The following is a 13577-nucleotide window of genomic DNA, read 5'->3' as shown; positions in this document are numbered from 1 at the left end:
TGACTTCTGTAAGTTGCTCTAACAAATTAATTGAATCTGAGGAGGGGGTCGTGGGTGCCTCTGATTTATAGCTAGGCTATGTCAGAAGCACGGGTGACAACCTGGATTTGTAATTGGCATCTGAAGTTGCTATGTCCAAGTAGACAGTGTCAGAATTGAGTTAAATTGTAGGTCACCGAGCTGATGTTGCAGAAAATTGCTTTCTGGGGAAGACTCCCACACATCTGGTGTTAGAAGTGTCAGGGGTGTGGTTACTCATGTGACAGTAAAAGAGACACAAAGGAGGAGAACTGGGTTTTTCCCTACTCAGGTGGAAAAGTGGGAGTTTTCTCAAGTCATGCAGGTTGTTCAGTTCTAATGTTGTGAGACACTGTGACTGTGTCACAAAACATTATATTTTAATGTAGTGAAAGTCCTGATAGTTCATCCAGTCCAAAGTCTTATCCAGCCCTCCTCCATTCCTCCCCAAAGTGGTCATTTAGCCTCTGCCCTAGAACCTCTTTTGATTAAATAGACTAAAAGTTTGGCAAGATTTTTTTTTATTGAAATAATTAGATTTCAGTGGGGTGTTCTATGTAAGTCTGTGATTTACACATTTATAGTTCTCTGTTTTATTTTTACTTTGAATTTTGGCTTTGCTCACAAATCTTGCTTTGGAGCTAACACCTGGTAGCACAAAGGACATTATTAGAAATATAAAAAAGATTGATGCATCCTACTCCAACCTGTAGGTGAATTGTTGCTTTAATGTGATTGTTCTGTTTTATGCCTGGGCTTTTTCCCACCTTGGTGAATACTGAGACATAATATTGCAATTTAGTCAGGAGAGCACCAGGTGGTACATAATGTCATCACTGAAGATGCCGTTACTATGGCATCCAGAACCCTATTCCAGCTCTATGCTTTCACCATCTTTCTCTGTTTTCATAGAGAGACAGAAGCTGCTGCAAACCAGATTTTAATATTTTCAGCATAGCTAGAAGGTTTTGTTCTCTATCATATCAGGATAGATGTTCTTTTTCATTGTTCTTTTTTGTCAAGCAGTCTCACTGTGCATAATCTAAAGCTTCCTTTGGTGTTAATAGATTCATTCCCAGATAGAATATTTTAAAGTATTACCATTGTGATCTAACAGTTGAACCAAAGAAAAAGAATGGACCTCTGGAAAAACATATTAGTGAATGGAAAGTTAACAGCCTTTCTGTGCACTGGGGAGACTAACTGGTAAATGAAATGATTGTCCTTGTTTCTAAGAACCTTAAAATATACGGACTGTTTATTTGGTTCTCCAGGCACTGAAAGAGTCTTCTGCATGACAAATCTTTAAGGAGAAGTTTGGATACAACAAAGGATTATGATGTTAAGATCTTTCTTAATTAACCGTAATAAACTTTAATGTTGATAACTCAATGAAAAAAGTGTGCTATTTGGGTATCACCTTTAAGAAAGAGGAAATGAAATTCTGAATCTTAGAATCAATGGTTCCTAAGGTATGCTCTGCAACATATTATTGAGTCTTATGCAACACATGATTTCACTGGGAAAGGCTGGGGTAAACTAGATTTAAAAAGTTAACTCACTTGGAGAATTCACAGGAGCTTTAGTATATTAATGTACAGTGTGAATTTCTAAAAGTTGGATAAAGTATGCAGCATTTATTTATTTATTTTTAGTTTTTGTTTAAATCTGTCCTTTTGGAGTTAATTTTGCATATATTATGAAATATATATGCAATATGTAATATGCATATTATATATATGCAATATATAATATGCATATATTATGAGGTAAGAGTTAGATTCAATTATTTTCTTCTGTAAGAATATCTAGTGTTTTTATTCTTTTTTTTAAGATTTATTTATTTATTCATTCATGATAGACATAGAGAGAGAGAGAGAGAGGCAGAGACACAGGCAGAGGGAGAAGCAGGCTCCATGCTGGGAGCCCGATGTGGGACTTGATCCTGGGACTCCAGGATCGCACCCTGGGCCAAAGGCAGGCGCTAAACCGCTGAGCCACTCAGGGATCCCCTAGTGTTTTTATTCTTTTCTTTTCTTTTTCCTTTCTTTCTTTCTCTTTCTTTTCTTTTCTTTCTTTTCTTTTTTCTTTTCTTTTCTTTTTTTAAGTAAGCTCGACATTCAATGTGGAGTGTGAGCTCATGACCCTAAGATCAAAGTTTGCATGCTCTATCAATTGGCACTGCAAGTATGCAGCATTTTTCTTTTTTTATTTTACCATAAGTTTTTGGGTGTTTTTGGAGTATTTTAATGTTGTCATGTATCCCAAGCAAACTTTGGGAAGACTTCCCCTAAATTCATCCTTTGAAAAAAATTTATCTGCTACATGGACTACATATGTAAAGCATTTCTTGTTTAAGCAATGTGCATAAGATCAGATGAAGACAGTTATTGTAAACAATAAAGAATTATACAAGTTGGAGTTGTTGTCAAACATGCTATGGCATAATGTTGTATGATAGCTCATTGAAAAGACTTATTGATTTAGCTTTTGGTGCCATAGATTGTCAGAGACTTAGATTTCTCACAATCTGAGTGCAATTGAGCAAGCTCCACTCATGAATGGGAAAAGTAGGTATTGAATAGTTGTGTGCATAACGTTGTGTTGAGCTTAGGTAGGATATAGTCTTGCCCTTAATTTGCTTAGATTCTCATTATAAAAGGCAGTTTTACACACACAAAAAGTAAAATAACAATGTAACTCAATATTGAATTGATCTAAATGAGTTGTATAAGCAATACAAGAATTCAGAGGAGAGAAAGATTATTGAATTGGTTGAAAGTCTTCAATAGTACATGAGATTTGAACTAGTTTTAAAGAATAGCCTAAAATATCAAGAGGTTAAGTTGGACTACAAACTTAGTATTTTCTCTCCTCTTCCCCCAAGTCACTCTCCAATTATCTTAATGATGACTTGAGATATATATGTACTTATATATATATCATATATAAGTATGATATACAGAATTATAGACTATGTCTAAACACAATCCTGACATTTTTATGCTGTCACTCTCATCTCTTATAATCCAACAAAATATTTGTGCTGTCTAAATAATATGTAAACTTTCATTCCTGAAAGTGAGGGAAAGGCACAAGAAATAGGGTAGGGGGCAGCCCTGGTGGGCCAGCGGTTTAGCTTCGCTTTTGGCCTGGGGTGTGATCCTGGGGACCCGGGATCGAGTCCCGTGTGGGGCTCCCTGCATGGAGCCTGCTTCTCCCTCTGCGTGTGTCTCTGCCTCTCTGTCTCTCATGAATAAATAAATAAAATCTTAAAAAAAAAAAAAGAAATAAGGTATGGGAGAAATTTGGATTTTTTTTGAAATTTGATGTTTTTGATGATGAAATTTGAAAGAAGATGTGGTTTACGTATACAATGGAATATTACTCAGCCATTAGAAACGACAAATACCCACCATTTGCTTCAATGTGGATGGAACTGGAGGGTATTATGCTGAGTGAAGTAAGTCAATCGGAGAAGGACAAACAGTGTATGTTCTCATTCATTTGGGGAATATAAATAATAGTGAAAGGGAATATAAGGGAAGGGAGAAGAAATGTGTGGGAAATATCAGAAAGGGAGACAGAACATAAAGACTCCTAACTCTGGGAAATGAACTAGGGGTGGTGGAAGGGGAGGAGGGCGGGGGGTGGAGGTGAATGGGTGATGGGCACTGAGGGGGGCACTTGACAGGATGAGCACTGGGTGTTATTCTGTATGTTGGTAAATTGAACACCAATAAAAAATTAATTTATTAAAAAAAAGAAATTTGGATATTTGATTTAAAACAGCTTTGCTTTGCTGTCTCTTTGAAAGTAATCTATGGTAGTAGGTTTCTGGATCTTAGCCACAGCATTAAGAAAAATTGGTAGGGGGCACCTGAGTGGTGCACTTGGTTAAGTGCCAGACTCTTCAGTTTCCGCTCATCATCTTGAGGTCATGAAATCCAGCTCCATGCTGAGCGTGGAGCCTGCTTAAGATTTTCTCTTTCAAAAAAAAAAAAAAAAAAAAAAAAGATTTTCTCTTTCCTTCTGTCCCTCCCACTCCTCATGTTCTCTCTTTCTCTCTAAAATAAATAAATATTTTTTTTTTAAAAAGAAGATTGGTGCTAGTTCAAGTCACATAAATGGATAAAATTCTGTATTATTTCTTTATTACACAACTAACTAGGTGCACTTGGGGGCTCATTTGGTTAAACATCTGACTCTTGATTTGGGCTTAGGTCAGCATCTCAGGGTCAGGGTTGTGAGATCAAGCCCTGAGTGGGGCTCCATGCTGGGCATGAAGCCTGCTTAAGATTCTTTCTTTCCCTCTCCTTCTGCCCCTCCTCCCTGCTTGCTCGCTCTCTCTTTCTCAAAAAAAAAAAGAAAAAAAGAAAAAATTCACACAACTAATTCATTGTACAAAAAATATAAAATAAAAATGATCAAAACAAAAATTAAAAAATCACAAGTAATTCTAAGCCCAGAGATAAACAGCAGACAAATAGAAAATTACATATATAATTTAGTGTATATATTTCACAAATATATGCCAGGTGTGTATAGAAGACTAATATATATGAAAGATTTATTATATTTATATATTTAAAAATGGGATTATACTATCCATGCTACTTTTAAGCCTGATTTTTTTTCAAACAACGGTATTGGGGATCAGAAAAATAGCTCCATGATGTGCCACTTTGGCATATAGATTATTTTGAGCTGAAAACTGTCAAGGCCCAAAAAACTGAGGAAGAAACTTTGACCTTCCCCTTAACTGCCTAAAAGTGTTTAGACAGAGGTCCTGCTCCATGAAGGGAAATATCACCATAGGTAACCAAGTTCTAATATGAACTAGGAGTGGAAGAGAGGAAGGAACTTAGCAAAGACTGCTAAAATTCTTCTCTATGTCCCATTTTTTCTGAAGACCAGCAAGCATCTGTTTACCAAACATTTACTCCTTTTCAACTCCCTCTGAATTGCTTTCCTTCCCATTGAAGTCCCAGAGCCCTACTCCCTTTCCCTTAGTTTGGGATGACATATATCTCATTTTGCCTGCCTGTCTTTGGAACAGTCAACTTTAGTAGATCTTTATTTTTTTAAGTCTATGATCTGTTTCTTCTATAGATTTGATTGAATACTTATTTTAAAATAAATGATCTGAATGACCCATAATTGAGTTTTAAAATTAAAATAATCTGAGACTTTAAAAAGCATTATTGCTACTAGGTTTTTTGTTTGTTTGTTTTTGTTGTTGTTTTACTAAACAGTATTGGTGCTAGGATATAACCTACCAGCAATCAGGGCACTGTGATATCCTAGAATGGATATCAAAGATATCCTAGATATCCTAGAATATCAAAGATATCCTGGATATCCTAGAATGTCTCAAATTATGGTCTACTTATTTTTCAATTGTGTTTTATAGTAAAAGCAAAACAAAACAAAAATAACCATAGGTAATGAATTAGGATATTTTATTTTCAATCTAGTTTTAAAAATAGGGAGGAAAACATCTCTTGGAAGTCAGTGACGGTCACTGTGTCCTCTTTGGGCACTTAAAATATTCTGATTGCACCTGTGTCTCAGTTACTGGTGTGGAGTCAGTTACATGCAGAGAACCTCTGACTGTTTTTGTTTTTAAGTTCCACCTGTGCCAGAGAAAGAGCTAAAGTACAAAACACAAATATAACAGTGTATTTCCACTCTTCAGTGCACATTAAAAATAACTGGGACACTTTAAACCAGACTAGTTTTCCCTTAGGAGGTTCTGATTTAATTGTCCTGAGATGAGGCTAGGCCATCAGTATTTTATACCTTTCTGGTAATTCTAGTGAACAGCCAGGTTGAGAACTGCTCATGTAGAGAAGCCAAATACATGTATTTCATCTCTAATGGAATAAAAAATTTATCCTTTCCTTGAGCCACTGTAAACATATTTTTTTTTAAAGATTTTATTTATTTATTCAAGACAGAGAGAGAGAGGAAAGACACAGGCAGAGGAAGAAGCAGGCTCCATGCAGAGAGCCCGATGTGGGACTCGATCCCTGGTCTCCAGGATCACACCCTGGGCCAAAGGCAGGTGCTAAACCGCTGAGTCACCCGGGCTGCCCCATATTTTTGTAAAATATATCATCAAAATTTTGTTAGTACCTTTTAATTCGGTTTGTACAAAGAAGTATGGAGACAATAGGAGTGATTTTTAAGTTTCCCTCAGAGGTAAGAAAGAAATAATTTTAGAACAAATAAAATAACATGATGTTTTACTCTACATGTAAGTAGTAAATCCATAGAATGAGCTGTTCAGAATGGTAATACAGATAGAAAGGTAGAAAGTACACCTTCTACAAGGTGTAGACAAAATGGTGTGTGATAGATTGTTTAGTAGAAGATTGGGACTATTCAGAATGCCTACTTAAGCCTTGGGTTTGAAATCATGAAAATAATTATATTGCTCTTTTCCAAATATCTTTGTGACTCATAGTTACATACAATATCAAGTTTCAAGAACAATCAAGTTTTACTTATATGGAGCCCTACAGTACTGCTTATCTTGGGGGGTCTTATTCACAGAGCTCTAGAGCTGGAAAGGACCTCCGGAGTAACTGAATCCAAGCTCTTCTTCTTACACTTCTGATTTCTATGACATGCACAGAAAATGGTGTTCATCTTATGCTTAAACGCTGCTAGTGACAAGGGAGTCATTAGCTCACATTAAGTTTGAACATGTCTGTGTGTTAGAAAATTCTTTCTTGTACTACATAAAAATGTGATGGTCCATAACTTCCACCTGTTTATTCTGCTATTCGAAGAAAAAAAGCCACTTATACAAGTAATTGTTCTAAGCAAATCAAAGAATTAGTGATTCTTCTCTGTGTAGATGAAAATTATGGACAATAAAAATCACAATGCATTTTAAATAAAATACCATGAGTTTTCTGAGGGTTTTGTCTATATGTAAAATGAGGTATTCTAATTTATCAAATACTAAGAATATAATTCAATTTAGTAAATAACAAGGATTTCTTAGGTACAGAAATATGAAGATGGAGAATTATGGAACAAATGACCATGTAACCTAATTTTTAGTTGTTCGAACAATTTTAAATTGGAGCAAGCTTTCTCAATCAGAGAGCTAAGGTTCATATTTGAATTTCCTTTGATTAATATATTTATCAATATCTTAGACAAAAATACAAAAGTCATGTTTATTAAATTACAGATATAAGTCTGGAGGTGGAGGCAAATGGTTATTGTAGTGCTGTGGAGCCTGAGATGAAAAGAAAAACGTGTGCCCCCCTATATGCTTATCTAAATATCCTCCCATTATTATGAATGAAATGGTAGTAAAAACTCTATAAGCAGGGACACCTGGGTAGCTCAGCGGTTGAGCAACTGCATTTGGCTCAGGTATGATCCTGTGGTCCCTGGATTGAGTCCCACTTCGAGCTCCCTGCATGGAGCCTGCTTCTCCCTCTGCCTGTGTCTCTGCCTCTCTCTGTGTCTCTCATGAATAAATAAATAAAATAAATATAAATAAATAAATAAAATCTTAAAAAAAACCCTCTATAATCAAAAGCCATGAGTATATATACAAAGCTCTAATTTGTCCAGTCTGTTTGCACATCAGTGTCAGCCTTCATAAGCCCACTGGGTTGAGGTAGGCTGCACATGGGCTTGATGGCCACCCTGGCCTGGGAATCACACACAGGTTGCTTGGAATTGACTGTTCCCATTGCATAATAATACAGGTTCATAAAACAAATAAATAAAAGGAATAGTGTCTATTTAAAATTCTGATATTCTGCTTAGCATTTATTACTAGATTTTTTTGCATGGATATTGGTTTTTTAAAAAATGTTATATTAAAATATTGTTATCTCAAGGAGGCATCTGTACTCCCATGTTCATTGCAGCATTATTTACAATAGCCCAGCCAAGGAAACAAGCTAAGTGCTCATCAATGGGTGAATAATTGATAAGAAAATGTGGCATAGGGTAGCCCGGGTGGCTCAGCGGTTTAGCGCGGCCTTCAGCCCAAGGCCCGATCCTGGAGACGCGGGATCGAATCCCGCATGAGGCTCCCTGCATGGGGCCTGTTTCTTCCTCGGCCTGTGTCTCTGCCTCTCTCTCTCTGTCTCTCTTATGAATAAATAAATACAATCTTTAAAAAAAAAAAAAAAGAAAATGTGGCATATATAAACAAACACAGGAGTATTACTCAGCTATGAGAAAGAAGAAAATCCTGGGAGTGAGTCCAAGATGGCAGAGGAGTAGGAGATCCTAGTTTCCTCTGGGCCCAGGATTTATCAAGGTAGCTTTAAATCATTCTGAACACCTGTTAACTCAACCAGAAGCTCTAAGAATAGCTGCAACTCTACAAGAAAAGCAACCACTTTCTGCAAGGTAGGAGGGATGGGGAGGTGAATCCAAGGTGATATTTGGGAAGATAAACCGCAGGGGGAGGGAGCCTCCGGAAGCCACCTACTGGAAAGTGATAGAGCAGCAGAGTGCAAAATCAGAGCTTTCAGAAATCTGCTCCTATGCGGGGCGTCCCTGCCCAAAGGTGCTCAGGTGGCAAAGCAGAGGTGGAATCCTAGGGGGGAACAGTGTGGTCTCAGGATCCTTGGGGTCACAGGAAGACTGGGGGTTCCTGAGTGTGGCAGAGTTCCCAAGCATTGGAGCAGGGAGGCTGGCTGCAATCAGCGAGCCCTGGAATGGGCGGTCATCTCCTGGTTGCCACAAATCAGTTGGCGCAACTGTTCCCGAGCAGGAGCTCAACAAGCAGAACTGGTGAGACCTCCCTTTACGCTCCAGGGAGAAGCAATGTGGGAACATGCTCCAGGAGTCTGCAGAGTCTGGAGATGCAAGATGGGGTCACATGCCTGAGATAGAAACGCTCAGTCACAGGCTGGGTGAGTGTGGAGTGCGGGGGAAGACAGGCCGACAGGCAGATTGACTGCTTGTCTTCGAGGGCGCACCGAGGAGTGGGGTCCCCAAGCTTTCGGCTCTGGGGCTGGAGATTAGGAAGCTGGCATTCTCACTCTCATTTTCTAAAGCTGCAAGGGAAGCCTTCAGGAAACAAAAGCCACCGAGCAATCTGTAGCTGCTTGCTTAGCGTGGCCCCCTGGAAAGGGAGGTGCAGTTCCACCCCAGGACTGGAGAGTCAATGCACCAGGCCCCTCCCCCAGAAGATGGGTGAGACCAGCCAAGACCAAGTTTACTGAGCACTGAGAATCGCAAAATTCTAGCGCCTGGAGTGTGTAGCATATGGAATTCATGGTTATTTTCCCCCATGATTCTTTAGCCTTTTAATTTTATTTTTTTTCTCTTCCTTGTTTATCTTTTCTTTTTTTAAAAGATTTTATTTATTCATTCATGAGAGACAGGCAGAGACACAGGCAGAGTGAGAAGCAGGCTCCATGCAGGGAGCCCGATGTGGGACTTGATCCCGGGACTCCAGGATCATGCCCTGGGGGGAAGGCAGGCATTTAACCACTGAGCCACCCAGGCATCCCTCTCTTTTTTGTTCCAACCAATTTCTTATTTTATCAATTCTTTTAAAAATCTTTTTAAATTTTCATTTTTAGAGTTACATTCTATCATTGCATTGTATTTAATTTTATTTTTGTATATATATGTTTTTCTTTCTTCACAATTTTGGGATGCAGTTCCTTCTAACAGACCAAAATACACCCAGAATCTAGTGTATGGCTTTGTTCTCTTCACCTGTCTGATCATAATCACTTTTTTTTTTCTCTTCCTTTTTGTGTTTTGTTTTTTCTGTTTTGTTAAAGTCTTCTTAAATTTTCATCTTTACAGTTACATTCTATCCTGTCAATGCATTTAATTTTGTTTTTGTATATATGCTTTTCCTTCTTTACAATTTTGAGATGTAGTTTCTTCTAATAAGCTAACTAAAATACATTCAGGACATAGTGTATTGCTCTGTTCTGTTCTGTTCACCTGTTTATATTTTTTCTTTTTTTTTTTTGTCTTTTAATTTTCATTTTTACAGTTATACTCTATCCTTTCATTGTATTTAATTTTTTTGTACATACATAAGTTTTTCTTTCTTATAATTTTTGGATCTAGTTTTCTAACAAACAGACCAAAATACGCACAGGATCAAGTTATTGCTTTATTCTGTTCACCTGTCTGATTATATTCTTTCTTAAACATTTTTATTTTTTTCAGTTTCATGGCTTCTGTTTTGTTTAGCATATATTTCTCTGGGGTCATTGTTACCATTTTAATATTTTGTTCTCTCCTTCATCTATTCTTTACTGGACAGAATGACAAGATGAAAAAATTCACCTCAAAAAAAGAGAATAAGAGGCAGTACTGATTGCCAGGGACCTAATCAGAATCAACATAAGATGTTGGAACTACAGTTCAGCATAACGATTATAAAGATACTAGTGGGGTTTGAATAAAACATAGAAGACACTAGAGAATCTCTTTCTGGAGAAATAAAAGAACTAAAATCCAATCAAGTCAAAATCAAAAAGGCTAGGGGATCCCTGGGTGGCTCAGTGGTTTAGTGCCTGCCTTTGGCCCAGGGCGTGATCCTGGAGTCCCGGGATCGAGTCTGACATCAGGCTCCCTGCATGGAGCCTGCTTCTCCCTCTGCCTGTGTCTCTGCCTCTCTCTCTCTCTCTCACTCTCATGATTAAATAAATAAAATCTTAAAAAAATAAAAAAGGCTATTAATAAGATGTAATAAGAAATGGAGGCTCTAACTGCTAAGATAATGAGGCAGAAAAGAGAATTAGTGATATAGAAGATAAAATGATGGAGAAAAAGAACTGAGAAAAAGAATGATAAATAACTACTGGATCATGAGGGCAGAATTCAAGAGATAAGTGACACCATAAAATGAAACAATATTAGAATAATTGGGGAGAAGAAGGAAGAGAGAGAGGGGCAGAAGGCATATTTGAGCCAATTATAGTGGAGAACTTCCCTAATCTGGGGAAGGAAACAGCTATCCAACTCCCAGAGGCACAGAGAACCCCCTTCAAAATCAATAAAAATAGGTCAATGGGCAGCCTGGGTGGCTCAGCAGTTTAGTGCCTGCCTTCAGCCCAGGGTGTGATCCGGGAGTCCCAGGATCAAGTCCCACATCAGGCTCCCTGTGTGGAGCCTGCTTCTCCCTCTGTCTGTGTCTCTGCCTCTCTCGCTCTGTGTCTCTCATGAATAAGTAAATAAAATCTTAAAAAAAAATAGGTCAACATACCAACATATAATAGTGAGACTTGCAAATTTCAGAGACAAAGAGAAAATCCTGAAAGCAGCTCAAGACAAGAGGTCCTTAACCTACAAGGGTAGAAATATAAAGCTGACAGGAGAACTATCCACAGAGACCATGTAGGTCAGGAAGACTGGCACAATATATTTGGGGTTCTAAATGAGAAAAATATGCAACCAAGAATATTTTATTAGGTTAGGATGTCATTCAGAATAGAAGGAGAGATAAAGAACTTCCAAGACAATCAGAAACTAAGAGAGGTTGTGATCACCAAACCAGCCCTACAAGAAATATTAAAAGGGATCCTTTAAGTGAAGAGAGAACCCAAAAGTAACATAGACCAGAAAGTAGCAGAGAATAATATACAGAAACAGTGACTTTACAGGTAAAACAACAACACTAAAATCATATCTTTTAATAATTACTCTGAATGTAAATGGGCTAACTGCCCCAATCAAAAGACACAAGGTATCAGATTGGATAAAAAAGCAAGACCTGTGGATATACCATCTACAAGAGACTCATTTTAGACCCAAAGTCACTTCCAGATTAAAAAAGAGGGATGGAGAACCATTTATCATGCTAATGGACATCAAAAGAAAGGTGGGGAAAAAAAAGAAAGCTGGGGTAGCAATCCTTATATCAGACAAATTAGATTTTAAACCAAAGACTGTAGTAAGAGATGAGGAAGGACACTGTATCAACTAAAGAGTCCATCCAATGAGAAGATCTAACAATTGTAAATATATATGCCTCTAACATGGGAGCAGCCAATTATATAAGCCAATTAATAACTTAAGTAAAGAAACAAATTGATAATAATACAATAATGTTAGGGGACTTTAACACCCTATTCACCACAATGGACAGATCATCTAAGAGGATTAACAAGGAAACAAGGGCTTTGAATGACATACTGGACCAGATATATTCAGAACATTCTGTTCCTTTTTTTAAATTTTTTTTAAATTTTATTTATTTATTTATCTATGAAAGTCACACACATAGAGAGAGGCAGAGACACAGGCAGAGGGAGAGGAAGAAGCAGGCTCCATGCACCGGGAGCCTGATGTGGGACTCAATCCCGGGTCTCCAGGATCGCGCCCTGAGCCAAAGGCAGGCGCTAAACCACTGCGCCACCCAGGGATCCCCCAGAACATTCTGTTCTAAAGCAACAGAATGCACATTCTTCTACACTGTATATGGAACACTCTCCAGAATAGATCACATACTGAGTCACAAATCAAGTCTCAACCAGTACCAAAAATTTGGATCATTCCCTGCATATTTTTGGACCACAATGCTTTGAAAGTTGAACTCAATCACAAGAAGAAATTTGGAAAGAACTCAAATACATAGAGGCTAAAGAGCAACCTACTAAAGAATAAATGGGTCAACCAGGAAATTAAAGAATTAAAAAATTCATGGAAACAGATGAAATGGAAACACAGCAGTTCAAAACCTTTGGTATGCAGCAAAGGCAGTCCTAAGAGGGAAATATATCAATACAAAACTTTCTCAAGAAACAAGAGAGGTCTCAAATACACAACCTAACTCTACACCTAAAGGAGCCAGAGAAAGAACAGCAAAAGCCTAAACCCAGCAGGAGAATAGAAATAATAAAGATTAGAGTAGAAATCAATGAAATAGAAACCAAAAGAACAGTGGAATAGATCAATGAAACTAAGAGCTGTTCTTTGAAAGAATTAATAGATTGATAAACCCTTGGCCAGACTTATCAGAAAGAAAAGAGAAAAGACCCAAATAAATAAAATCATGAATAAAAGAGGAGAGATCACAACAAACACTGAAGAAATACAAACAATTGTAAGAACATATTACAAGCAACTATAGGTCAACAAATTCTGGAAGAAATGGATGCATTCCTGGAAATGTATAAACTACCAAAACTGAAACAGGAAGAAATAGAAGACCTGAACAGACCCAGAACCAGGAGGTAATTGAAGCAGTCATAAAAAATCTTCCCACAAACAAGGGTCCAGGGCTGGATGGCTTTCCAGGGGAACTCTACCAAACATTTAAAGAATTAATACCGATTCTTCTGAAGCTGTTTCAAAAAAATAGAAATGGAAGGAAAACTTCCAAACTCATTCTATGATGCCAGCATTCCCTTGATCCCAAAACTAGACAAAGACCCCACCAAAAAGGAGAATTACGGACCAATATCCCTGGTGAACATGGATGCAAAAATTCTCACCAAGATACTAGCCAATAGGATCCAACAGTACATTAAAAGGATTATTCACCACAACCAAGTGGGATTTAGACCTGGGCTGCATGGGTGGTTCAACATCCTCAAATC

The sequence above is a fragment of the Canis lupus genome, chromosome 25 (genome assembly GCF_048164855.1).
Source record: "Canis lupus baileyi chromosome 25, mCanLup2.hap1, whole genome shotgun sequence".
NCBI classification, from domain to species: domain Eukaryota; kingdom Metazoa; phylum Chordata; class Mammalia; order Carnivora; family Canidae; genus Canis; species Canis lupus.
Note: the sequence above shows the minus strand (reverse complement) of the source record.